At 36.0% G+C, this 25,573-nt stretch overlaps 1 protein-coding gene across 9 annotated transcripts in view; it reads right to left on the bottom strand.

Moving 5' to 3' along the window:
- The window catches only part of Grm5 (glutamate metabotropic receptor 5), a 477,051-nt gene that overhangs the window by 340,129 nt on the left and 111,349 nt on the right, over nucleotides 1–25,573 (bottom strand). The gene's annotated exons all lie outside the window — the stretch shown is intronic.

Below are 25,573 nucleotides of genomic sequence, written 5' to 3'. Positions count from 1 at the left end.
ACACACACACACACACACACACACACACACACACACAGGTCTCCTTAATGTTGTTCTTATATACGCGTCATTAAGGCTGACTACTTGAGATTGAATAACCTGCCAGGGGTCAGATTCTTGCAGAAAACTGACTACCACCACCCCCAGAAATCAGTGATTACCTCTAGTACATCAAGGGGTAGAGGCTTGTAAAATTTCCCACTCCATATTTGTATACCCACTGGAATGGTCACCAGTCCTCTTTATTTTTGAGACACGATTTCTCACTGAACCTAGAGCTCAGGAACTCGTCAAATCTATCTGGCCAGTCAGTGGGCAAAAGGAGTCCTCCTGGCTCCACCTCTCCAGCACTATAGTTATAAGCACATACTTATTCAGTACATTAAAAATAATTTATATTTTTAAATTTAATTTTATGAGTGGTTGTGTGTGTGTGTATGGTTGTGTGTGTGTGGTGTGTGTGTGTGTGTGTGTGTGTGTGTGTGTGTGTGTGTGTTACCTATGGGAGCCAGAAAAGGACATTGGATACCCTGGAACTGGAGTTACTGGTGTCTGTGAGCCACCATGTGGGTGCTAGAAATCGAATATTGGTCCTCTGTCTCTTAACTGCTGAGCCATCTCTCCATCCACTCAGGAAATTTTTATTGAGAACTTACCCTGTTGTAGATATTGTCTTAGGTGAGAGATGAATACAAATATTATTGTCTACTTTCTCAAGAAGCCATAATAAAGTAGAAAAGGCAGAATCACATTGCAGGTCAAAACCAGAACCCATTAGTGCACAAAAAAAAAAAAAAAAATTTCCATTTTCTCTAGGTGAATCAATTCAGCCATTTGGACTGGGTATGTTCTTTCTCATTTCTGGAACATATTTATCTACTGAATTTGGACAGCAGAGAAAACACCTCAATGGTTTAGTGTGAGAGTTCAATAAATAAATGTATTAAAATATATCAAATACTATTGGTCACAGATGAAATTCAAGGTGAAAATCAGATTAATCAAAGACTAGAGAAAACATTATGCAAATGTGAGAGACCTGATTCTGTCACACGGAGCTGAGGAAGGTTGTTCAGAGGAAGAATGTTCAGAAGTTTGGAAGTAATGTAGGAATTTTCCAAGTGACATTAGTAAGAGATATTTTTATTATGGCAACATTCTCAAAATATATTCAAAAGAAGTATCACATGATGCCTAGAGCAGACGGTGTAAGTAGGAAAGATGGTTGAGCTGGGAAAAGTAAGCATTCAAAGGAGAGGAGCAGATCTCTGTTGTACACAGGTGAGTGATCTATGACTTACAAAGTCCACTTTAGAAAACTGAAATAGGAAGTTAACCATTACAGGGCAGATGAGGTGAAGGAATAAGATGGACAAAACAATGTGACAGTCATTATATTTTTGAACTCTGTCCATATTATCAGGGCAGAAGAAAGGGTCAGCCAGGGCCTTTTGTCCTCCACTGGAACTCAGATTCTGTTTTAAAACTAAAATGTGTGTTTTCTCATCAGCTTCTACTTCTTCCAGTTAAGAGTGCCTATTTCTCTCTCCTGGTCTTCTTTCTCCTTTCATAGAGACCTAAACACACCTACAGAGACACACACACAAACTCACGCACATGCACAGACATGTACACATACAGATGAAATAAAATACACAGTATTTGTCTTTCTGAGTCAGGTCTCTTCCACATAACAATATTTGGATCCAGCTATTTTCCTATTGTTTTCCTACTGTGTTTTATTGCTGTGAAAGGACACCATGGCCAAGGCAACCGTAATAAGAAAAAAAAACATTTAGATGAGAGATTGGTTACACTTTCATAGGTTTGGTTCATTATCATCATGGCAGGAAGCCTAGTAGCATTTTGACAGATAATAAATATACAGCTGATCAGTAGGCAGAGAGAAAGACTCAAGCTTTACATGGACATTTGAACCCTCAAAGTTCACCCCCAATTATACACTTCCTCTAACATGTCTCACATTTACACCAACAAAGCCACACCTTCTAATCCTTCTAAACTTTTGAAGTAGTGACACTCCCTGGTGGCTATATACATTCAAATATATTCAAATATATAAATCTGTGAGAGTCATTCTTGTTCAAACCACCACACCTGCATATATCATGATTTTATTTTTATTTACAGCCGAAAAAAATTCTATTGTATATGTGTACCACTTTGTCCATTTATCTGATTGTGACATCTAGGCATAGTTATTGTTAATAGAGCAACAATGAATAAGGATATGCAAATACCACACCGGTATGACTGAGAGTCTTTAGGTTACAACCAGGAACAATATACCTGGGTCATATGTTGGCAACATCTTTAGGTTTTTGGCTTTCTTTTTTTTTGCATTCTCCATCTCCTTGAGACTATGCATTATCCTTCGTTTAATTTATGATGCCATTCTTATTTGTAGAAAACAAAATCTTAAAAGTTTTAAATTCCATTTTCCTAGAAGTTAAAAATGCTTTAAAAATATATTTGACTGTTTATGTTTCTTTTAAGTATTGCTTATTTAATCCTTAGTACATTTTTTGAATTAAAAAATATATTTTTGGTGTTTAGTGTTGTGGAATTCACATTTTTTCCTAAACATCAACTCCAGTCTTAAGTAAATGACACTCTTATTCTGTAGCCGATGTCTTTACATTTGATCATTGCCTTTACTATAAAAAGTTAATCTTTTCCTCAAGCGGTTTCAAAGGTACAGTTCTTACAGGAGTGATTTTTATTTAAATTGAATTGTTTTTTGTGTATGGTAAAAATAAAAAAAATATATGGATCTAGTTTGATTCCTCTATATATGGAAACCCAGTGTTAGAGTTCCATTTGCTAAAGAGCCTATTTTTTGCAATATGTGTTGTTTCAGAATTCTGTCCAAATTTAGGTGTGTGTGTGTGTGTGTGTGTGTGTGTGTGTGTGTGTGTGTGTGTATTTCAGTGTCCACTGAAACAGAAATTTTGCTGGTCTACATGTCTATTTTTTGAGCCTGTGCCATGTTCTTTCACTATTTTGACTACATTTTTCTTAATTAGTACAAAATTTATTTTAAAATAATTGTGAGAAACATCCTTTATTACACTAAAACATCTGCTTCTATTCCTAGTGTCTTCAAGGCCATTAACCATAACGGTTTCTCAATTTTGTCAAAGGCTTTCTATTTAAATGATCATAAGTTGATGTCAGGTATGGTACACATTCAACCAATGCTCTTTTACTTGCTTTAGCTATTATATAGTATTCTGAGAGACCAGCAGTTGACTGGGTTAGGGGCCCTTGTGGAAGGAAGACTTAAGGGGAAGGACTGAAGGATCTGAAGGGGATGGAACACCATAAGAAGATCAACAAACCTGGGAGTTCACAGAGACTGAGCCACAAACCAAAGAGCATGTAGTAGATGACTAACTGTATTGCCTGACTGCAGTGGGAGAGGATGTGCCTAACTTTGAAGAGAAAGTATGCACCAGAGAAAACGAATGTGTGGGAGCGACCCTCCCAGAGGTGAAAGGGATGGGGTATGGGGTGAAGAACTCTGGAAGGGGGAACCAGGAAGGGGACCAATGTTTGGGCTGTAAATAAATAAAATAATTAATAAAAAAAACTATGTCTGAGTGATTAGCCTAGAAACAGCATTGTTCAGTGAGATCCATACATAAACTTCCTTGATGCATGAATAGGTCAAACCTCCTTGTGTTTTGTAATATGGATTCAGCTAATGAATCAAAAGAAACAAATTAAATGACTAACTCAATTTTTAAAAAGAATTATTTTCTTTAGTTTTGTGTAGAATTGGAATTATGGTGGGTAATAATCTGAATCTTTATATTAGTGCTGTTAGTATTATCATTCTTAAAATATCAATTTGGCCAGTCACTGAAAATGAAAGGTATTCATTTCTTCTTGTGTCTTCTTATTTCTATCTTTAGTATTGTAATATTTTTATCTCACCATTTAGACTTATTTCTAGGTATTTTGTCTATTTGATTATTTAATTTTGAATTTATTGTGAAATTTTTCTAATTCCTTTCTTAGAAAGTTTGTAATTGGAATATAGAAAAGCTAATGATTTTTGAATGATAATGTTTGTTTGCAACTATGTTGCTCAGAGATTTTTATCAGAGAACTAAGAACCATTAGACTCTTGATGTTCCTTTGAAGTACAGAATTATGTCATGAACAAACAGGGATTATTAGACTTCATTTTCAATTAATTCTCTTTCTTGTCTTGCCATATGGCTCTAGGAAAGATGTTGAACACTATATTGAATAAGAGTGGAATGCAATTGCCTCATTCTGAATTTTGGAAGAAATGTTTCCAATTTTTCCCAGTTATTATATAATTTGCTTTTAAAAAAAGTCAGAAATACCTTTTATTACACCAAAGCATCTGCTTCTATTTCTAGTGTCTTTAAGGCCTTTAACCATAAACGTTTCCAAACTTTGTCAAAGGATTTCTACTCAAATGATGCTGTGATTTTAATTCTAGGTTTATATATGTACTATATTATACTTATTAAATTTACTTAACTTTTCTTTCTAGAATGAAGCCATCTTGGTCTAGGATGTGATCTTAATGCTTGCTTTTGTTCAGTTTGCATGAGCAATTTAGGAAAATTTTGTAACTATGTTCATCAGGAAAAATACTCTTAATATATATTCCCTTTTTCTCTGTTCATATCTATTATTTGGTATACAGAGAAGATTTCTGGTAATTTTAGTTTGGAAAATCTACCTAAAGATGATAGAGGAGTTATTGAAGTATCCCTCTATTTTTGTATCATAAACTTTCTGACCTCTTTAACTTTTAATGTTTGTTTTATGAAACTGAGAAACCTAACATTTATTGCATAAATATTTGCCAATGTTATATATTCTTAAGGAATTGATCTCTTTTTTATAATATCTTTTTAAATTTATTTTCATTTAAATTCTGCATTATCATATATTAGAAGAGTTCTATAAATGTATATTTATCACTAACTACATAGCTGACTTCTATCTTTTGAAGTCTTTTTGCTGGTGTCATTGACCATTAAGTATGTATTGAATATATGTTTCATACAAACAGAGCTTATTTTTTAAATATAATCTGTCTGTCAAGTCTGAGACTTTTAAATAACAATTGAAATCATTTCAGCTTAAGGCCATTATGATGAGAGTCTTGAACATTCTTATGCTTTTGTTGTTTATTTTGTCTTATTGGTTGTTGATGTTGGCTGTTTATATTATTTTTAGTTCTTTTCTTCATCACCCAGTTAGCAGTGAGTAGTTGTCCACTTACTGTGATAAGGATGCTGAATCTCTTTGTCACTGGTCTTTGTTCATCTCTTTCTCTCATGAACTTCAGTGTCTCTAACACTATTGTGAATGATACTGTCTTTCCTCCCTCTTCCTATCTATGTAGTATTCCTTTAAGTATTTTCTGCAATGCTGGTTTGGTTGTCATGCATTGCCGAAGATTGTGCTTGCCCTGAAGTGCTTTTTTCTCCATCCATTTTAAGTAATAGTTTTGATGGATATAACAACCTTGTATGACAGTTATTTACTTCCATAGAAAAAGCCAATCCATGCTTTGCTGGCTTTAATGATTGCTTATAGGATGTGATTTACTCTTAAGTGGTTGCTCAGTAAGTAAGTTGGCCTTTTTCCCTTACAGAATTTTATGTTGATTATTAATTTTCTATTTTTGACATCTTGACTACAACATATCTTAGGAAGTTCTCTTCTGGTCATTTATATTTGGTGCTGTTTGTAATTATATGTCAATTTTTATCTAACTTGGGAAATGTTATAATATAATTTGATCAAATGTATTGTCTATGACTTTAGAATTTATCTCCACTCTTTATTAAACATTGTGGACTGTTGTGTTTGGTCTCTCAAGGTATCTCAGAGTTTTAAAACTATTGGTAATGGTCTCTTTCCTTCTCTTTCTCTGTCTATCTCTGTCTGCCTCTGTCTCTGTCTTTTTTATTATCCCTCTCTCTTTTTGTTTGTATCTGTCAGTGAGTGTCCCAATATGTAATATTCTTTCTTTCCTTGGCTCTATATTTTGATAGAACCTCACATTATGATTTTTCATTTGAGAGATTGACTCATCAGTAGCATTTCTGTTTGGTCTTAATGTCCTTGGTAAGTTTTCTTCCATACATATTCATTTGTCATGAATTATCATCTCATTCATTCTACTTAAGAAGTTCCTAATTGATTTTCTTTCTTCACTCATATAACAATCCTACGTAGTCATTGGTCTTTTATTCAAAAGAAAATTCTGAAGTATTTTTCTGGCATTTCTTAGTTTCTAGTGGTGATGAGTTCTGTGGAGGTGTCATAGTGGCTCTTTTTTTCATTTTGTATTTCTTCATTATGGTTTGTAATTCTACTTCTGTTGATAAGGTATATGCTCAAATTTTGTTTTTCTCTTTTTTTGTACATTTTTAGGAGGGCTACTGGTTAGTCATATTCATGTGGATTTATGATCTTCATCACTACCCAGTAGGGAAACTAACTGCAGGAACAGGCACTGTCTGAGAGTAGTGCTTTCATCAACGTGCAAATATTTTTTGTATCTTTTGTAGTTTCAACTCAGAATACATATACATTCTGAATGGTAAAAATATAGGCAATAATGTTTTAGAGCTGAAGGTATCAAAAACTAAGAAGTAAAGAGGATAAGTAGAAAAGCAGGGTGAAAGTATAAATGATAAAATGTAGATGGGATAGGAATGAGAAATAATAGAGAAAATATATAACAAGTGCAAGGAAATATAATGGTCTGAGACTAGTTTCTGCTTATTGCAGTTCTCATGTGGAACTCCACTTTCTGTAAACATCCCATCCTAAGACCTTCCACCTTCAATTCCACCTACCTGCCAGCTACAATTTTATTTTTTGAAGGCTGGGATTATAATTTACCCTGTAGTGTTTCTGTAACTATAGTGTTTGTGTGTTGCTCTGAGAGGCTATAGCAAACTTTCTAGTGTTTTTCTCTGTATTTGCCAGTGGGTTTTTCTCCTGAGCTGGATTTTATAATTTTATATTCATTTGTATGTTTTGTTTTGTTCCATGAGATGTGGGATTGGTAGTATGGACAATGATTGTGGTGGAGTTTTCTCAGGCAAGCGACTAAGGACTGCCTTGGCAGAATCTCTGCTTCATGCTCCAGTGCAGTCTCCATAGTTCACACCATGCTTCTATCTCTCCATTAATATTGTATTCAGCCTGTGTCATGCATCTGCATCCTGGTCTGTCTCTCTTTACTTACAGCATCTTCTCTGGGAAGGAAGAGCACATACCAGGCAGCCACATAGACATATTCAGGCATGTACCCAGAACAGATCTTACCCATCTGGCTTCTCCATGGAGTCATTCATTAAGCTCATTTCTTTATTTTGTTATTCTTTAGTTCCTTAATTACCAGAAGATGTTCTTTAGTCTAACACCTGTCTTAATTTCTGTAGAGATTTTGCTGACATTTGTGTATTTTTTATGGTTTTCATATCTTTCTCTTTAACAACAGAATTTATTCCTTTTTAAAATTTTATTTTAGTTTTAATTCATTTTTACACTCCATATTCCATTCCCTGCCCCTCATCCACCTCATCCAACTGCTCCATGTCCCACACCCCCTCCCCACCCTACCCCTTCTCCATGTGGATGCCCCCACCCCCTACCTGACCTGACCTGACCTCCAAACTCCCTGGGGACCTCCAGTCTCTTGAAGGTTAGGTCCATCATCTCCGAATGAACACAGACCCTGAAGTCCTCTTCTGTATGTGTGTTGGGTGTGGGGGGCACATATCAGCTGGTGTATGCTGTATTTTTGGTGGTCCAGTGTTTGAAAGATCTCAGGGGTCCAGATTAATTAAGACTGCTGGTCCTCATTCTGGCTATTTTTGTTTACTGGATTTTACAAAGGCAGACCTCCCAATTTCCCATTTTGTCAATTACTTTTAAAAAAATTTTAAGTGTCCTTCATTTTAAATTCATGAGGTAAAATTTTCTTTATCTTGCCAAAATGAAAAGGACACATACAACATGAGCTTAATCTGTGTGTATCATTCTAATTTTTAAACTGTATAAAGGTATTTTATGTACTAGCCATTATGGAGAGTTTTTTTTAACTGTTACATTTAATTTTGGAAAACTATATCTTATACTACTAAGAATAGAAATTAAGGATAAAATTTTATCTGAAACAGCTCCCAAAATATTAAATGTTTCAAGTAACAACTACTCAAATGAGTTTGTTTTATAAAATGATTTGTCTGAGTATATATCACGAAGGCAATGAATAAAGACATGTGGGTTTAAGTATTCATATATTTCAAAATAAAATACAAATGAGCTCAACCATCATTAAGCAACATCCTTTTCTCATGATAATAAAGTTTGTCCATATTTTCAGAAAAGCACAATCAGTCAAAGATTTACAATTCATAAATGTTATCTTCCCAAAAGACTTTTGTACTCTGGAATTAAAGAAGTCTTCCAAGAAATTTAGCTTAATTTAGGTGGTCACCAGAAGTCTACATTACAATACTAAAATTACAACTTAGAAAAATGGTAAAGTTTTACTTATTTAAGTAATAACTTAATAAATATAAATGCAAATATTTACCATTAACTTTCTTTTTAGTAGAAAGGTACATCTTTACATTCTAAGTGTTTTTTCTTGGAAAGTAGGGGTTACATATTTAAGTGTTTTTGAGAAGTTGGAGCTACAGCTATTAGCCAAGGGCTGTTGATTCCAAACCTGCTGCTCTTCAGTGCCTCCCACACCACTTTAGCCTCCTCCTGAGTCAGTGACTTTGTTTCCTAACCTGCAGTTAGTCAGTCCAGCCACCTTCTACACACAGCATTTCAGTACTCAAAGACTCATCTTTGTTTTCTAAAATCTCTAAACATATTTTTGAGAGCAGAATACTAAAATACCCTTTTAATGCACCTCTACACTTTCCTCTCTGAAAGGCATTATTGATCCAAGCCTGTGGAAAGGGTGGGAGCTGTTCAAACAGCTGTTCCCTTTCTTCCCATAGCAGAAAATATTCAGTATCTTCTGAACTATCATTATCAGCAAAGGAGTCTCCGGAGGGAAAAGGAGAACGTGGAGAGGGTCATCAGGCGAAACTCCCATTAGAGATATTGGTGATTTAACTGGAAAGCTCTACCAGGAAGTTCAGGCTATAAATTTGGTGTTCTTGTTGAGGTTGTTAATCAAACAAAAAGAGCATATCAACAAGGACACACACACACATCTTCTGTCTCTAAGATCATCTCAGATGAAATGCTGCACTTGGGTGCTGAACTCCGAAAGAAACAGTGGTAAAAATGGAGACATTACTCAATGATTCCTCAAATGAGGTGGGTGGTTGGATATGTCTCAAGGCAAGTGAAAGTGAATAATGACAAGGCCAGCCTTAGACTTCGACTGGCATGGCAGGGAGAATTAGAGCAGCTCATTAAGATATTCAGGAGAACAGCCACATGCCCCAAAAGCTGCCAAGGCTGGAAGGGGCCAGGTACACTAGGCTCTTAGCCTTTGCAAACAAGGAATGCTTTTGCCTTCCAACAGAGTTAAAGACCTACAAGAGACATACAGTCAAGATCTTTGTTATCTATCCTTTCACTTGATTCTGATGAATGAGAAGAACAGTTCAGTTCATAGCACAGTAGTGAATTACTAAACCCAGAGTATATTTCAATCCAACAGGTTAATAAGACATGGCTGTCTCTGCTTATCTTTTGCGGCTTCTTAGGAGAAATCATTTATCATGGCTTAAAAGTAGCTTGCTGTTTACCTGGATTTCCAAATGATAGCTGCCTTCATTTTTTCATCGTTAATCTTGCAAGGCAAGTGTCCAGACAGTCTTGAATGCAGGATATATTAATTTTCAAACAATATATTCACAACAAAATAATTATAAGGGAGTTTTAAGAAAGTAGTGAACGTATCAGGAAGCAGATCAGCAAGATGGCTTCATGGTCAAAGTACCTGAAGCCAAGCCTGAATATCTGAGTACCATTCCACAAACTCAAATGATAGAAGAACAACACTCATTCAGCAAGTTGCCTTCTGACATCCAGACATACTCTGTGTCATGTGGGCAGACCTCATCCTTATGACCACCAACTAAACAAATAAATGACATTTAAAATGTTTAGTATCAGGCAGTATCCTTAGCCCCTAACTTTTCAGAGCCAGTGTTTGTGATAAAAAAAAAAATCATCTCTACTGATATTAAATGTACAGATCAATCGAGGGCAGTGAGGTGGGAGTGGGTGGGTGGGTGTGTAGAGAAACACCCTCATGAAAGGAGGGGGAGGAAGGAAGTGAAAGGGTATTTCTGGGAGGGAAACCAGGAAAGGGGATAACATTTGAAATGTAAATAAAGAATATATATATTACAGATCTAGTTATTAGAACACATGGCAAGCCTCTGGTAATAAATTCAGCAGTAAAGTTATCTTAAATTTAAAGACAAAATTCTGAGGATGATCAGACTTAATAGAAGATAGTTATAATCTCACGTCTGCTTCTGTATCAGTCTGTTGGAGTTCAGCATGTCAGGATGTCATCAGAGAATGAGGAAGGGGAAGGGTCTTGCAGCATGTGATACTGGTTATGCACATTGCAGAAGAGTTTTGGGTTCCTTCCACCTTGATCTTCACATTAAGTTTTGAAAACTGTTGCTCTTCATAGAAAAATCAAGAATATAAATTCAAACCTGTCTGCATCCACTTAAAGTGGTGATAACTACTGAAGTAAATGGATTCAGAAAAACCCCAGGGACTCTCCTCTAGACAGATGCCTGAGAAATAATAAAATTAGGTAAATGTCAATAATAATAATTGTTTAGATAATTCAATTTTCAATGTTTAGATACTCAATAGAAAATAAAACATGTAATGAATAGCTTGTGTATGCTGTACATAATTTTAAAATATTCTGTGGACTATATTAAATATAGTATAAATGCACAAAATTAACATTTACAAAACCGTAAACTGATAAGCATATACTGTTTAAAAGTTATAATTGATTTAAAGCAGCTTGAGAGGGAGACCTAATTTTGAAAACAAGTCTCAATATTATACATTCCATACATGCTTCCAAGGCTTCCTTAGGTTCTGTCTCTTACTTGAGAGACTATTAATCCATTGACCTTGGATGATTCAGCCAGAGACACAAGCTCTGTGCTAGAACTAGCATCTAGCCAAGAAGACAGAAGAGTGACAAGAGGCCATTGCTTTCTGCTAATGACTCCCCTGTCTGCTACATTTAATTGAGATCAGATGGAATAAATTAGCAAGCAAACCAAGTCTTCTTGACAGGGAAAAAAAAAGTTATACAGCTAGAATTTGGAAAGAATCTTTTTCTTGTTTTCCAAAATATTTTCAACTCAATTTAAAATATGGCATTTAGCAAAGACTTCAGTTACACGATGACATTTGAGTGGGCATCTGGATAAGAGGCGGCAGAAAGCCAGAGAGACTCCTCCTAAAACATGCTCTTTGTGGAGGAAACTAAACTGATGACAGATCTCAGGAAGCTTGTGCATGGAGGGATAGAAGTGAGAGTAAGAAGGCCACTGTCCCATGGTATAATGGGTAGAGGAAGAAGGCATCCAGCCAGGGGACAGGAGGGTTCAGACTATGTAGGTCAATCATAGTTGAATGAATTTGAGAAAGACTGACAGATTGTAAATGAAGCAGAGACAACGTCCTATCACTGATCCAGGCCCTGATGTAAGTACTTTCTATAACATATACAATGCTAATAAAGCTGAAAGTCACAGACACATTACAAAATTACTAGTTATTTAAAAGTCTTTATGGGGATATTAAGATTAATTCTCCAAACCACTTTCAGACGAAGACAAATATTTTCCAGAGAGGAACTTCACCAGCTGATTAAGATAGATTGTGAACCAGGGCTGCGTATCATAGACACTTTGTCATGAAACAGGGAGAGTGTAGAAGCAACATGTTCTGACAGGGTTCCAAATTATGAGAGTATTCCATACATGCTCACAATGGCGCACTCAGTTCTTCCTCTAACTTGAGAGATCATTGAGTCATTGACCTTGCATAATTCTTTCAGAGACAAATGGACATATCCTGGTTTCCTCTCATAGTGGGTGACCTGAAGGCCTTCCTTTGATAAATGTTAGCAAAGACTGTAATGAGTCCAGTGAATAGCAACAAACACAAACATGTCAAACAGCCTTCTGAAATTTCAGTGAGTGCAAACAATTATCCACAAGTGAATATAGGGAAAGTTTACCACTACCTACATCATACTAGCAAAGTGTATCCCAGATAATACCTTCCATGAGGCTCAGAGAAAAATACTCACAAGCTAAAGAATACACCACAAATATCTGTAGCTAGAGATTAAACCTTATTGTGTCAGAATTTGAACATTAAATTAGTAAGTAGCTAAGTTAAATCATGAGATTTTTTGATTTACAGATATAAGGGAGCCTTTGGATATTCATTTGAGAACTTCTTCCAGAACAGGCCACATAAATAAGCCAGATAAAGCCAAGTTAATGGTGCATAAAAAGAGAACTAACTGCTGGAATTCTATCTATAGCATTGTGAGCAGAAATGTGAGGGTAAAAGCCTGGCATCTGGAAGCCACAACAAACTAGACTTGATTAATCTTAAATCTATGGGCTTATGAAGAGACAAGTAATGCAAAAGGCCAAGAAGGGAATTTTGTCAATGTATGCACATTCAGAAGAGGGGCAGACAAATAAATCCCGGGGTCAACATTCATCTCTTAGACCTGACATGAGCTTTAGTCTTATGGAGAACTACAGTAAGGAAAAGGCCAATGTATGGCTTCACAATTGTCTAACTGCTGGTTCTGTGGTGCTCCAAGGAAGGACTTATGGGACTCTTCCTGGAGCCTAATATATCCTGTCTAAGTGCTGCTTCTATGGTGCTCAAAGAAAACTCCCATCACAGTCTTCCTGTCAGAAGATGATTCCTTCTGCTTCAGGGTGCTGCCTCACTATCCTGGATGACTGCCTTTATCTGGAGGTAGGGTTAGGGATCTCTTCTGGGCAATTTAGTTCTATTATTCCAAGATGCCTATAGATTTAGCAATGAATGATCTCTGTAATTTCACCCAGAATGAACAAGACAGACACAAAAGTATATAGAAACGTCAGAATTTTTCCCTGGTTTGAGCTTCCTTGTGAGAAAGAGAAGTCCAGTCTTTTTACCCAAGCAGCTACTGAGTGATGTTTCAGTAACTAGACAGTAAGCAACCAAATATATGAGGACCCTCAACTCTTTGCTCTATTTGTTTACTCAGAGGGGAAACAATCTCAGTCAAGCTGTCCTGAGAGAAATTCAAGATTTTTCCCCCTTTGGTTTGTTTTAAAACACTGGCAAATCAAGAGACACAACAGCCAAGAACCAAGACTGCCATTTGCACCAGTGCCAGATGAAAGTCACTGTCTAACCTTGGGCCATTCATTCAACTATTTTGAGATTTTACTTTTCTCACAGACAAGTCCAACTCATTCATTTCTCCTTTGAAATAATTTGTGATGTAATAGATAGTATGGGTAATGATACTTCCTTTCTGCAGATTTAATTTCTTTCCTTTACTTGCAGTAATGATATGTAGCATTTCAACGCTTACTTGACTATTCATGATTTTTAACATTTTCTCAGTTCTTTATAAATTTGTCATCTGGTGCTGAGTGTCTCCTTCAGTTTATGGTGATAATCCTCTCATGCATATGTCTCCTTAGGTTAACCAGTAATCTTAGAATATAGACCAAGGAATAAATATGTATTTCTATGTATATCCAGAGATTGCTGAAATACTGAATAGGAATAAAAGGTTGACTGAGTGGTGAGGGTAACAATTAATAGAAAGTTCTGCAGATAGTGTACTATTTCCATGCCAGACATGTTATATAATGCCTTATCTAACTCATAGAAGATATCTTAAACCTATATTATAATAGAAATTGAGAAATAAGAAATATGATATACAAGGATTTTAGAAAATAAATAAAATCATAGTCTTTGTTAATGGTTTAATAAAACTTAATCTTTTAAATCTCTCAAATCAACAAATAGCCAAAGAGCCTAGAGTGTAACCAAATATTACTGTTCCCCAAATAAATAATAAACAAACAAACAAATAAATAAATAAGCAATACAATTACTCCTATTATTCTGCTACACTCACAGATGAATTGCTTGCTCAGCCATAATTAGAAAAATATCTTCCTATACCAGATGGAGCCAAATACACAGAACTACAGCCAGACATGGGGTAAACAGTGAGAGACCTTAAAACAGCCATAAGCAGGATGTCTCCATCTAATTCACTCCATCAAAGCTTAAGGGACCCTTCAGAAGAGGTGGCTAAAAGATTGTAAGAGCTATAGGGGATAGTAGATACCAAGAAAAAAAAAAGAACCTCTAAATCAACCAAACTCACATGGACTGAGGCAGAATGCAGTAGGTCTGCATGAGTTTGCCTAAGAAGGATCTTAGAACTAACAGAAGAAGTGGACACATTACACCATCCATAAGCCAGAAACAATCTCCAATTGATAACCCAATGCAAAAGAAAACTTAGTTTTCTCCAAGGGGATTTCATTGGGAATACACTACTCTTAAGTGTAGGCTTCATATCTAGCAGTAGATTTTCAACAGTAAACAAACTCAATAGCTTCTTTGGAAAATTTCTGTCTCATAATGTCATGTCAGGGCCTTTTCTTTTTAAAATTTTATCTTACTATATTTTAATTATAATATCTTTTCTTCTCTTTTTACCCAACAGGTTCTTTGTGAATATATTATGGCTGCCTGTTTAGTGCTTCTATGAAATTCTTGAGTATGTGGATGAATAGGTCTCTGTTTCTGTATTTGAGGTTGTTTTCCCTATGTCTGGTTGCTTTGTTATATTAAGATTTTACTTTCTGTTTTATACTATTCTATTCTATTTTTATTTATTTTATTATTATTACTAAGAAGCCTTTTTGTTTTCTAGTAAGACACAGAAAGGGGGTGGATTTGAATAGAAGGCAAGGTAATAAGGAACTGGGAAAAGTAGAGTGAAGGGAAACTGTATTCAGAATATATTATGTGGGAAAAATTATAATATATAAAATCTATGTAAATTTTTCTCCAGATGTAATTGTCATGGAGGCTTACTGAATATGTTTACCTTTTCTAGTCTTTTCTCAACTCTGTATGGCTGGTTCAACTCTGTTGCTCTGGCTCAAACTCTTCTTCAAGGTGACTGATTCAAACTGTCTTCTCCTGGTTTCTCACTGAATTGTTCTTCTTGGTCTCAAAGTATCTCTGGCAATCTGTTCTAATCTTTTGGTTCTTTCTTATTCTCTGGATTCAACTGCCTCTGCTAAGTTGCAGTGCAAAAACTTCACAAATTCAACTTGCTGTTCTTTCTCTCTGCAACGCTTTGAGGTAGACACTCTTTCCTGTCTGTTCTCAACAGAGTTGGACATATCAGATTTCTGACTCATTCTGTCAAATCTTTTTGATTTATCACTTTGTCTGTTCTTAAATTAGATGTCACTTTCAAACATAGATGCTTCCAACCACAAACTAACTTTACTTTCTTTGGAATTAAAGGCCTGTATTAAGGATTTGTTAGTACTCCAGCCAGAGGGATTAAAAATGTGTCAATTTCATTGCCAGAGCAGCCACTTTGCTGGATTAAGATTTCTCTAAAATTATATATATATATATATATATATATATATATATATATATATATATATATATATATATATACAAACACAAGAAAGTACTTTTTCACTTTTTGCTTTTAAAAGAATCCAGGCTTGATTTTTTTCTTTTTCCTTTTTTTTTAATTGGTTATTTTGTTTATTTACATTTGAAGTGTTATCCTCCTTCCTGGTTTCCCCTGCACAAACTCCCATCCCATCATCTTCCCCTGCTTCTATGATGGTGCTACCTCATCCACACACTCCTGACTCACCTCCTTAGCATTCCCCTACACTGGGGCATCAAGCCTTCACAGGACCAAGGTCCTCTCCTCCCACTGAGGCCACATAAGGTCATCCTCTGCTACATATGCAGCTGGAGCCATGGGTTCCTCCATGTTTCTGCTTTGGTTGGTGGTTTAGTTCCTGGGGACTCCGGGGGATCAGGTTGTTTGATATTGTTGTTCTTCCTTTTGCGGATGCAAACTCCTTCAGCTCCTTCAGTCCTTCCCCAAATTCCTCCATTGGGATTTTTGTGCTCAGTCTAGTGGTTGACTGCAAGCATCTGCATTGGTCAGGTGCTGGCAGAGCCTCTCAGGGGACAGCTCTAACAGGTTACTGTCAGCAAGTAGTTCTTGGCACAGCAAAAGTGTCTGTGTTTGGTGTCTATACATGGAGTGTCTCTAGGTGGGGCAGTCTCTGGATGGCCTTTCCTTCAGTCTCTGCTCCACTCTTTGTCCCTGTATTTCCTTNAGATAGGAGCAATTCTTGGTTAAAATTTTTGAGATGAGTGGGTAGTCCCCATCCCTCAATGGGAGGCTGGGGGGAAATGCCTAACCTGGATATGGTCTGTACATGTTCTCTCTCCCTTTAGTGGGTATTTCAGCTAATGTCATCCCTGTTGGGTCCTGGAGCCTCCTGCTTTCCTGGCATCTCGGATTTGCTTGTGGCTACCCCCAGATCCCCATCACCCATTGCTACATACCTCTGTTCAAATTCCTGACACTATCTCCTCTCATACCAGATCCTACCCCCTTTTCTCCTTTACCCTCCTCTTGCCCTCTCAAGTCCTTCCTACCCTCTACCTTCTGTGATTATTTTGTTCCCCCTTATAAGTAGGACTGAAACATAGTACTACCTGAAGACACAGCTATACCACTCCAGGGCATATTTCAACATATAACAAGGATACATGCAGCCTTATTTATAATACCCAGAAGCTGGAGGAAACCCAGATGTTCCTCAACAGAGGAATGAATATAGAAAATATGGTACATTTACACATTGGAGTACTACTCATCTATTAAAAACAATGACTTCATGAAATTTGAAGGTAAATGGATGAAACTTGAAAATATCATCTTGAGTGAGTAACCCAGTCACAAAAGAACACACATGGTATGTACTCACTGATAAGTGGATATTAGCCAAAATCTTGGAATACCCACGATTCAACTCACAGACTCTATGAAACCCAAAAATAAAGAAGACCAAATTGTAGATGCTTCAGGCTTGATTTTTAGTGCTCATATGATGGCTCGTAACTCCAATTTAAGAATACCTGGTGATTGTTTTTTGCTGACCTCCATGGACATAGAGAACATATATGGTATACAAAAATACAAGAAGTTAACACACTTAGCTACATAAGATAAAAAAATAAATATTTTTGAAATATATATCTTAATGAAGAAATTTTAAGAATTTATAAATGTTGTGTATTTGGCCTTATTGAATCTATGCAAAAGAAACATTGTTAGTATTAATTACATTCATACAAGTAAAACCACAGAAACCCCAATTATCTGTGTATTATATAAAAAATAAAGATTCTATATATAAATTATAATTTTGAAAAATATCACCATTGAGAGAAGTAGTGTGCATGGTGACTGGAATATCTTTCCATTATTTAGTACTACTATGAAAGTGCCCATAAAATTACTATTGGAAAACTCTAATTAGTAGTCGCTCAGTAGTAGAATATTTTCATATCACGCACTTCACTGAGCAAACCACAAAGAAGATGAATAATAAGTTAGCAAAGAGTTCAAAAGTGATACAGCCAAAAAATGCTTCTTTTCACCCAGTCTCTATAGATTGGCACAGGCCTAGGTAATGATGGTGAAGGGGGTTTGTTGATATTGTCATTGTTTGTCCTTATTCTTATTGTTTCTCTTACATTTTAATTTGCTTGGTTTTATACTGTTAACTCATCACAGGAGTTTGAATGAAAAATGTCCACACAAGCTTGTATGTGAACATTTGACCTGTTGGTTCATACTTGTATTTTCCTTCCAACCAACTCCATTCTACCAATCCACACATTCATGGATACATTTTTATCTTTCCATTGTACTCAAAATCTCTTACACCCATCCTTTCACTCACTTATATAACCATTCAGCTAACATTGCCTGTGTACACTAATCAATGTATTAACAGGCTGCTCCCCAATCCAGTTAATCTATTCATTTCTTTCTGCACTCACACACTGCAAGTCTTACCAATCTCTCCACTTATTCACTTAATCATCTGCCTCTTCATTTATTGGTTCAATCGTTTCTAATATATCCATTCATTTTCCTACTTATTTTTCTCTTCTTATACCTATATTCATCAATATTTCATATTAGTTTTTTATGATTGACCCTTGCCAGACACACTGAATCCCAAGATAAGTAAAATATACTTGCTGCCCCAGAATATCTTACAGGCCAACTTACAAGTCTCTCAAAAGCACTGTGGTGTGGCAAAAGTACAAATGACTTTCTCAAGGAAGAAAGTTAATGATTTAATAGGCACTTCTTTTTTTGTTTGTTTGTTTGGGTTTTTTTGTTTGTTTGTTTTTTCGAGACAGAGTTTCTCTGTATAGTCCTGGCTGTCCTAGAACTCACTCTCTAGACCAGGCTGGCCTCTAACTCAGAAATTCACCTGTCTCTGTCTCCCACGTGCTGGGATTAAAGGCGTGTGCCACCACCACCCAGCCAATAGGCACTTTTTTTTTTTTTTTTCTTCTTAAAAGAGGATTTGCACAAAAGAAACAAATGAGCTGACTGACACATGGGAAAGGAAATCTTTCAGACTAAGAAAGAAAAGAATGTGTATGTAGCCAGGCGTGGTGGCACACGCCTTTAATCCCAGCAAAGGCAAGCAGATTTCTGAGTTCGAGGCCAGCCTGGCCTACAAAGTGAGTTGTCCAGGACAGGCAAGGATACACAGAGAAACCCTGTCTCAAAACCCTTTCCTTCCCCCGCCTCCCCCCCCCCCAAAAAAAAAAGAATGTGTATGCACATTATCTTAGATAGGGTTTCCACTGCTTTGAAGAGACAACTCTTACAGATATGAACACCATTTAATTGGGGATGGTTTACAGTTTAAGAGGTCCAGTCATGACAAGAAGCATGGTGGCATGCAGGCAGACATGGTACTCCAGAAGGAACTAAGTGTTCTTCATCTTGAACTGTCTGTATGCAGGAGAAGACTGTCTTCTAGGCATCTTGGAAGAAGGTCTCTGTGATGGTTTATATATTCTTGGACCAGGGAGTGACACCGTTTGGAGGTGTGGCCTTGTTGGAAAGTGTGACCTGGTTGGAGTAGGTGTGCTGCCTGGATAATGCCATGGTCCCACCTTGATGATAATGGACTGAATCTTTGAACCTGTAAGCCAGCCCCAATTAAATGTTGTTGTATTTTTTAAGACTTGCCGTGGTCATGGTGTCTGTTCATATCAGTAAAACCCTAACTAAGACAGTCTCCAAAGTGACAGACTTTCTCCAAAAAGGCTGCACCTATTCCAACAAGGTCAAACCTACTAATAGTCCCACTTCTTGAGCTAAGCATATTCAAACCACTACATTTCATTCCTTGACCCTCATAGGCTTGTTCAAATACATTAGTCTATGGGAACTTACCTAAACACAGCATAATGCAAAATAGATTTAATCCAACTTCAAAAGTTCCAGAAAATATAACAGTCTCAATAATGTTAAAAGTTCAAAGTCTCTTCTGAGATTCATCCAGTCACTTGATGGTAATTTCCCATAAAACTAAATATCAAAAAGCAGATCACATACCTCCAACAGCACAGGTTATACATTACCATTCTAAAATGTCACAGTAAGTAAATACTGGACTAAAGCAAGACCAAAAACCAGCTGGACAAATTCAATATCCAACTCTTTCAGCTTTGTTGACTGCAACACAATTCTTTCTCTTAGGCTATTTCTACTACCTTATAGAAGCTTTCCTCATAAGGTATAACACAGCCCTGGCATACTTAACATCTTGTGTTCTCGAAGGCAACTTCAATGTTATACCTCCTTCTTCCACTGTCTCCGAGGCTCATCCAAATGCCTTGGGTCACTTCTCCAGCTATGCCCTTTGTTGCACTCAAACCTTTGGTTGACTTCATTTTACTGCTGCTGTTCTTGGTGATTGTTCAATAGTACTGCCATTTCCAACATGCTGTGTTCTTCCCCTGCAACTAGGCTTCACTAATAGCCTCTCATTGGCTCTCTTTAAGGTTCCATGCCTCAACTCCTTTGCATGACCATTTTACTTCTGGGCTGTCAACTTCAACTACAGCTCTACTGTCAACAAAGACCTTCCCTTGCCTCTCACAGTGCCAAGCCTCAGCTGTTCTCTATGACCACTTCATGCCTTTAAAACCAGTACCACCTGGGTGATTCTTACACATTATTAAGTCCAGCTGCAGCAGAAGGTACAACCTTGGAAGACATTTGTGCTTCCAGAAAATACTTCCTGGCATATTTCACTTTAGTGATGCAGGTATCTTCTTAATCACTGCTAATATCTTAGTTCCAGCTAACCAGCATCAATTGTCTGGTAGTCCCATCTATTCTTGATTCTAAGGCCAGAGCCACAGGGCTGTAACTGCCATATTCTGCTGCTTGCTAGGCTGGGACATGGTCCCCTTGTTCTATTACTTTATTATCAATATTCAGTTTTCCAACTCCTTCATTGCCTAACCTTGCTTTTCCTAGAACTTGTTCCATAGATTGAACTTGAACTCAGAGATCTGTATGCCACTTTCTCCTATGTTCTGGGATTAAATGTATGTACCACCAGTCTAAACCTAAACTGTTCATGCCCACTATTTCTCAAGCTCTGGATTAAAAGCTATCTTTCAGCCTTAAGATCTGCATCACAAGTGTGTCCTACATTTCTGGTTTTAGTTGATTCCAGATAAGGGTCCAAATAAAAACAATCAACAGGTAACAATAATGCCTAGATACAATTATTTCTTGTTCAACCTCAAAAGTAAAAACAATAAATTTAGCTCCATAGGCTCTTTCCCCAAGGTCACTATTTCCTTAATCCTTGAACATAGGATTTATGTTCTTGAACATAGGATTCAGATTGATTATACTTCAGGGTGCCTGTTTATTCTTTGAATCATACAGTTTGTATTTTTTACTTTCTAAAATGTAGCTCTTGACCAGGTCCAAAAGCATCCACATTCTTCACCAAAATAACAAAAGAACAGTCTCTAGACCACATATAACATTTCTCCTCTGAAGCTTCTAGAGCCAGGTTTCCACAGTTCAAACCACCCTCAGCAACAAAGTATTCCATAGTCTTACTAGCATTGTCCACTAAGCAACAGTTAGAGTGTCCCATTGCTTTCCAAATCCAAAGTCTAAAAATCCACAATCTTCTAAATAAAAGCATGTTCAGGCCTATCACAGCAATATCCTAGTCCCTGGTACCAACTTCTGTTTTAGCTAGGGTTTCTTCTACTTTGAAGAGACACAATAACCAAGGCAACTCTTACAAAGGATAACATTATAATTGTGACTGGCTAACACTTTCAGAGGTTCAGTCCATTATCCTCATGGCAGGAAGCATGACAGCATGTAGGCAGACACGGTCCTGTAGGAAGAACTGAGTATTCTACCCCTTGATCAGGCTATATCCAGGAGAAGACTGTCTTCTAGACATCAATTAAAATCTAGTTATATAGTTAATAAAAAAGGTCATATTTTGAAGCCTTCTTCACTAACTAGTTATATGCTACCTTTTATATAAGCTTTATAATTAAATGTGAATGCATGGACTATTCTTTATTTTGTTGAAAAAAGAAGTCATACTCTCTCTTCATTTAAATCTCTATTGACTGGAACAGTGTTATGTGACTGAGTTGCCTTAGAATACAAAGGTAAATGCAACCTTCTAGAGATGACAAAATAGTGGAATCACTGATAGATGACAAAATCTAGATCACTGATAGATTTTTACTAATGAACTTATTTCTAGGTTGAGACTTGATTTTATATCATATTTAAGTCATGTTTAATCTATTAACTGCATTATTACTTAGATTTCAGTATCTAAGATGGAATGGCTCATTAGACAAAAGAAAAGCTATCTAGCATTGCTTTGAGATTCCATGAGAAGCTGTGAAAACAGAACACTTTTTCAACTCTGATAACTCAGTCTATTGTGGCAAATATTTGGAAATGGATGTCTCATTATTTGCAAATCAATCACATTCCTGAGAGTTTGCACTCAAAAGAAAATTACTAAAATTTTTGGTTTTACTGTATATTTGATTCTTATTTCATCTTTTAGTAAATACCCAGGAAAGATAGGATAACATTGTTCTACATAAAGCAGTTACTACTACTTAGATATAACAGATTTGAACCTGAATCCCAAATTCAGTATGCAATCTATCCAGCAGAGAATCAGAAATCTTTTTGACATATTAGGTTAAAAAGTTTGATTGATTTTTATATCTTAGAGTGAAGAAAATTCTGAGCAGCTCTTTAAAACACTTTAGCTCGAGAAAAGAATGTAGAACTCAGGCTTTTAGTTAAGTATAGTCAGATATCTGAGCCACAATAATGGCAAAAGTCAAATCAAGGTTGCTAAGGACTCATCCAAGCCAGACACTATAATTAATTCCAAGTCAGCCAGATTTCTTCTGAGAGAGATGAATCTGCAGAAGACATGGGATTTATAGGGAAGTTTGCAAATAATGAATTCTACAAACCTATGATCATTTTAAAGTCTATATTTTGTTTTTGGAAAGGGAAAGATTTAAAATGTACTACTACCAGTTTAATAAGAAGTTAGGCCAACAACATCTAAGATTAGATGTATGGTGTCCCAGTGTTGTAGTATGCCTGCTTCCTCCTTGTATCAGTTGAATGCTTTGCCATTGTAGAGTTAAGGTTGCTATGGTAACTAATAAGAATTTGGCTCCACGGTCAAGGTCATCAAATAAATACATCAGTATAGTGATAGATATTAATGCTCCCTGATAGAGGAGGTATTTGAGTCATGAGGTCCTAAAGGCTATTCCCTCTGTCTCTCAATTACAAGTGGACTGTGTAAATACAACAGACAATGGAAAGTTTAAAGTTGACTGAGAATGAGAATCTGTTAATGTAGCTTCTATAAATTCCCAACTCTGCCGTGGGTAAAACTTTCAGGAAATTCAGCTGCATTTGAACCATTCATGTTCCTATAAGTAATCACTCAGTTTTGTTCCTTTAAGTTCCTGTGAGCTAATATTTACAGGAAAAGGCCACTTATGTTTCTTTAAGGCTGACTGACTAAAACTTTATTGTGGAGAGTGGACTATTGCAGAGGAATAGTCGAAATACTCTGGGCTATCTTTATCCACCTTGATAACTATCTATTCCTCACCTCTATGGTTGATCTAACATTTTGTGACTAACAGCTGAGACTTCTGGAATATGTGAAATTAAGATATCACCACCTCTGAAAGTAAGAATGTCATCAGATAGCATAGAGATCTGTCACAAAAGTTTCATTGCTTAGCTCTGACATACCTTGCAGTTGTTTCCACTGGTGTATTGGTGAAAAAAAAAAAGTCTTGTTTTTGTGAACTTTATGAAATGTTCTACATTGGAAATTGTTTTTTTTTTTTTTAGAAAATTAAATTAAAATATATTGTATCAAAATGCTAAAATCCTTAAATATAAATAATCAAAATATGTAGAAGATTTATAAGATAAAAAATCATGGAAAGAATGCTAAACCAAATTAATGATAGTTTAAGTTGATGAATATATACTTTATTCATCACTTGGAAAATAGGAGAAGCTCAGGGAATATTATGGAAGTGGGGGAGGAAGGAGGCAGAAGAAACAAGAAAACCCACTGAATCAAGTAACCAGGGTTCATAGGAACTCACAGAGACTGAACTGACCATCACGGAGTCTAATTGGGTCAGAACTGGGCCCTCTGCATATGCGTTAGGATTGTTTAGCTTGGATTTTTTATGGGACTCATAAGAGCAGGAACAGGGACTGACACTGATTTTTGCTTGCTTTTAGGTCCCTTTTCTTCCTGCTGGATTGCCTCTTCGAGCCCTAATATGAGAGGAGGTACCTGATCTTATTCCAACTTGATATGGCATATTTGTTTGATATCCCTGGGAGGCCTTTTGTTTATTTAAGGGAAAGGAGTAGTAGTAGATGCAGAAATGGAGGTACTGCATGAGGAAGATGGAAGCAAAGCTAAGGTCATGACAATATATGAGAGGATAATAAATTCATAAATATACTGCATTTAAGCCACATCAGTCACTCAGCAAACTTTTTCTCTGATCAAATTTACAGATAGAATTTAAATTTTATTTTGGAAAATTAAAAAAAATACTAGAAAAGTGAAACACTAAACTAAGAGGACAAAGATGGATTTTGTTCACTATTTTTACACCAATATTTACTCTAAACTTATTCAAATTTACTCTAAACTCATTCAAATCCAATAAAGTGTGTCAAACCTCATTTCAATTACAGATATTGTAGAGAAGTCCAAACTCGAAGAGTAAAATTAAATTCAATGTTAAGTATCGTATAGTGGTGGAAGCATATATTTACAAAATAGAATGTAGGGATTTTAAAATGTTGATAAAATTCTTGAAAGTGATATATGTGTATGTGTGTATGTGTGTTCATGTGTGTATGTGTGTTCATGTGTGTATGTGTGTTCATGTGTGTATGTGTGTATTTTCTCCCCATTCATGTGTATAAGACTATATTTGATTTATGCTGAACATTAATATATCTCATATTTTCCAAAAGAGAAGTTCATTCAACAAAGATGGCATTAATTAATTTTGTTGGAAGACTGTATTAGGGAGTCTGATTAGCAGAAAATTGTCAGGAATGATGTCATGATGCCACAGCAGGTTTCTAATAGTCACCTATGTTAATATTCATGTTGTTGCTGTCATTAGCTCTTAATGATTCATGTTTCCATTAAATCCACCTCTTAAATACTGAACAGATCTCCTTTACAGATGTACTCTAAGTTTATCATACTGTTTGATAGTTACAGGTTAATCATTGTGGAAAATCTAAGAAGATCATGAAGAGAGAATTTAGAACTCCTTCATTTTGAATTATAGGTTTCCCCTGACTATCAGAGAAATCTCAAGGTGCTAAAGTATGTGATCATCCTTTCCCTATCTATAACATAATAGCATTAAAACTTCCCTTTCGATAGGGGTTTTGGCACATCAGCTTAGACATAGTCATAACAGATACTATTTTAAAATTCATTCTTCTTGCTCTTAATGTCATTATTTTAAATACATTTTTTAAATAATGTGGGGGTTTTGTACTCAGTTCATTTGTATGATACTTAATTATATTATAACAGCAATGCTGTGAGTTTAAGTAAATAAAAGAAAATTTAAATTACAGAAAGAGATAAAAGAAAGCATTGATGAATAAAAGTCCAAATTCTTTACCCTCACTATTAATTATATCAAAGTACACTCAATACACCTTTAAATGTCTACAACCATTTGATTTAACACAGATATACAG

The sequence above is a fragment of the Mus pahari genome, chromosome 1, assembly GCF_900095145.1.
Source record: "Mus pahari chromosome 1, PAHARI_EIJ_v1.1, whole genome shotgun sequence".
In the NCBI taxonomy this organism is placed as follows: Eukaryota; Metazoa; Chordata; class Mammalia; order Rodentia; family Muridae; genus Mus; species Mus pahari.
The sequence above is the reverse complement of the archived record's forward strand: the minus strand, read 5'-3'. Positions and strand labels throughout refer to the sequence as shown.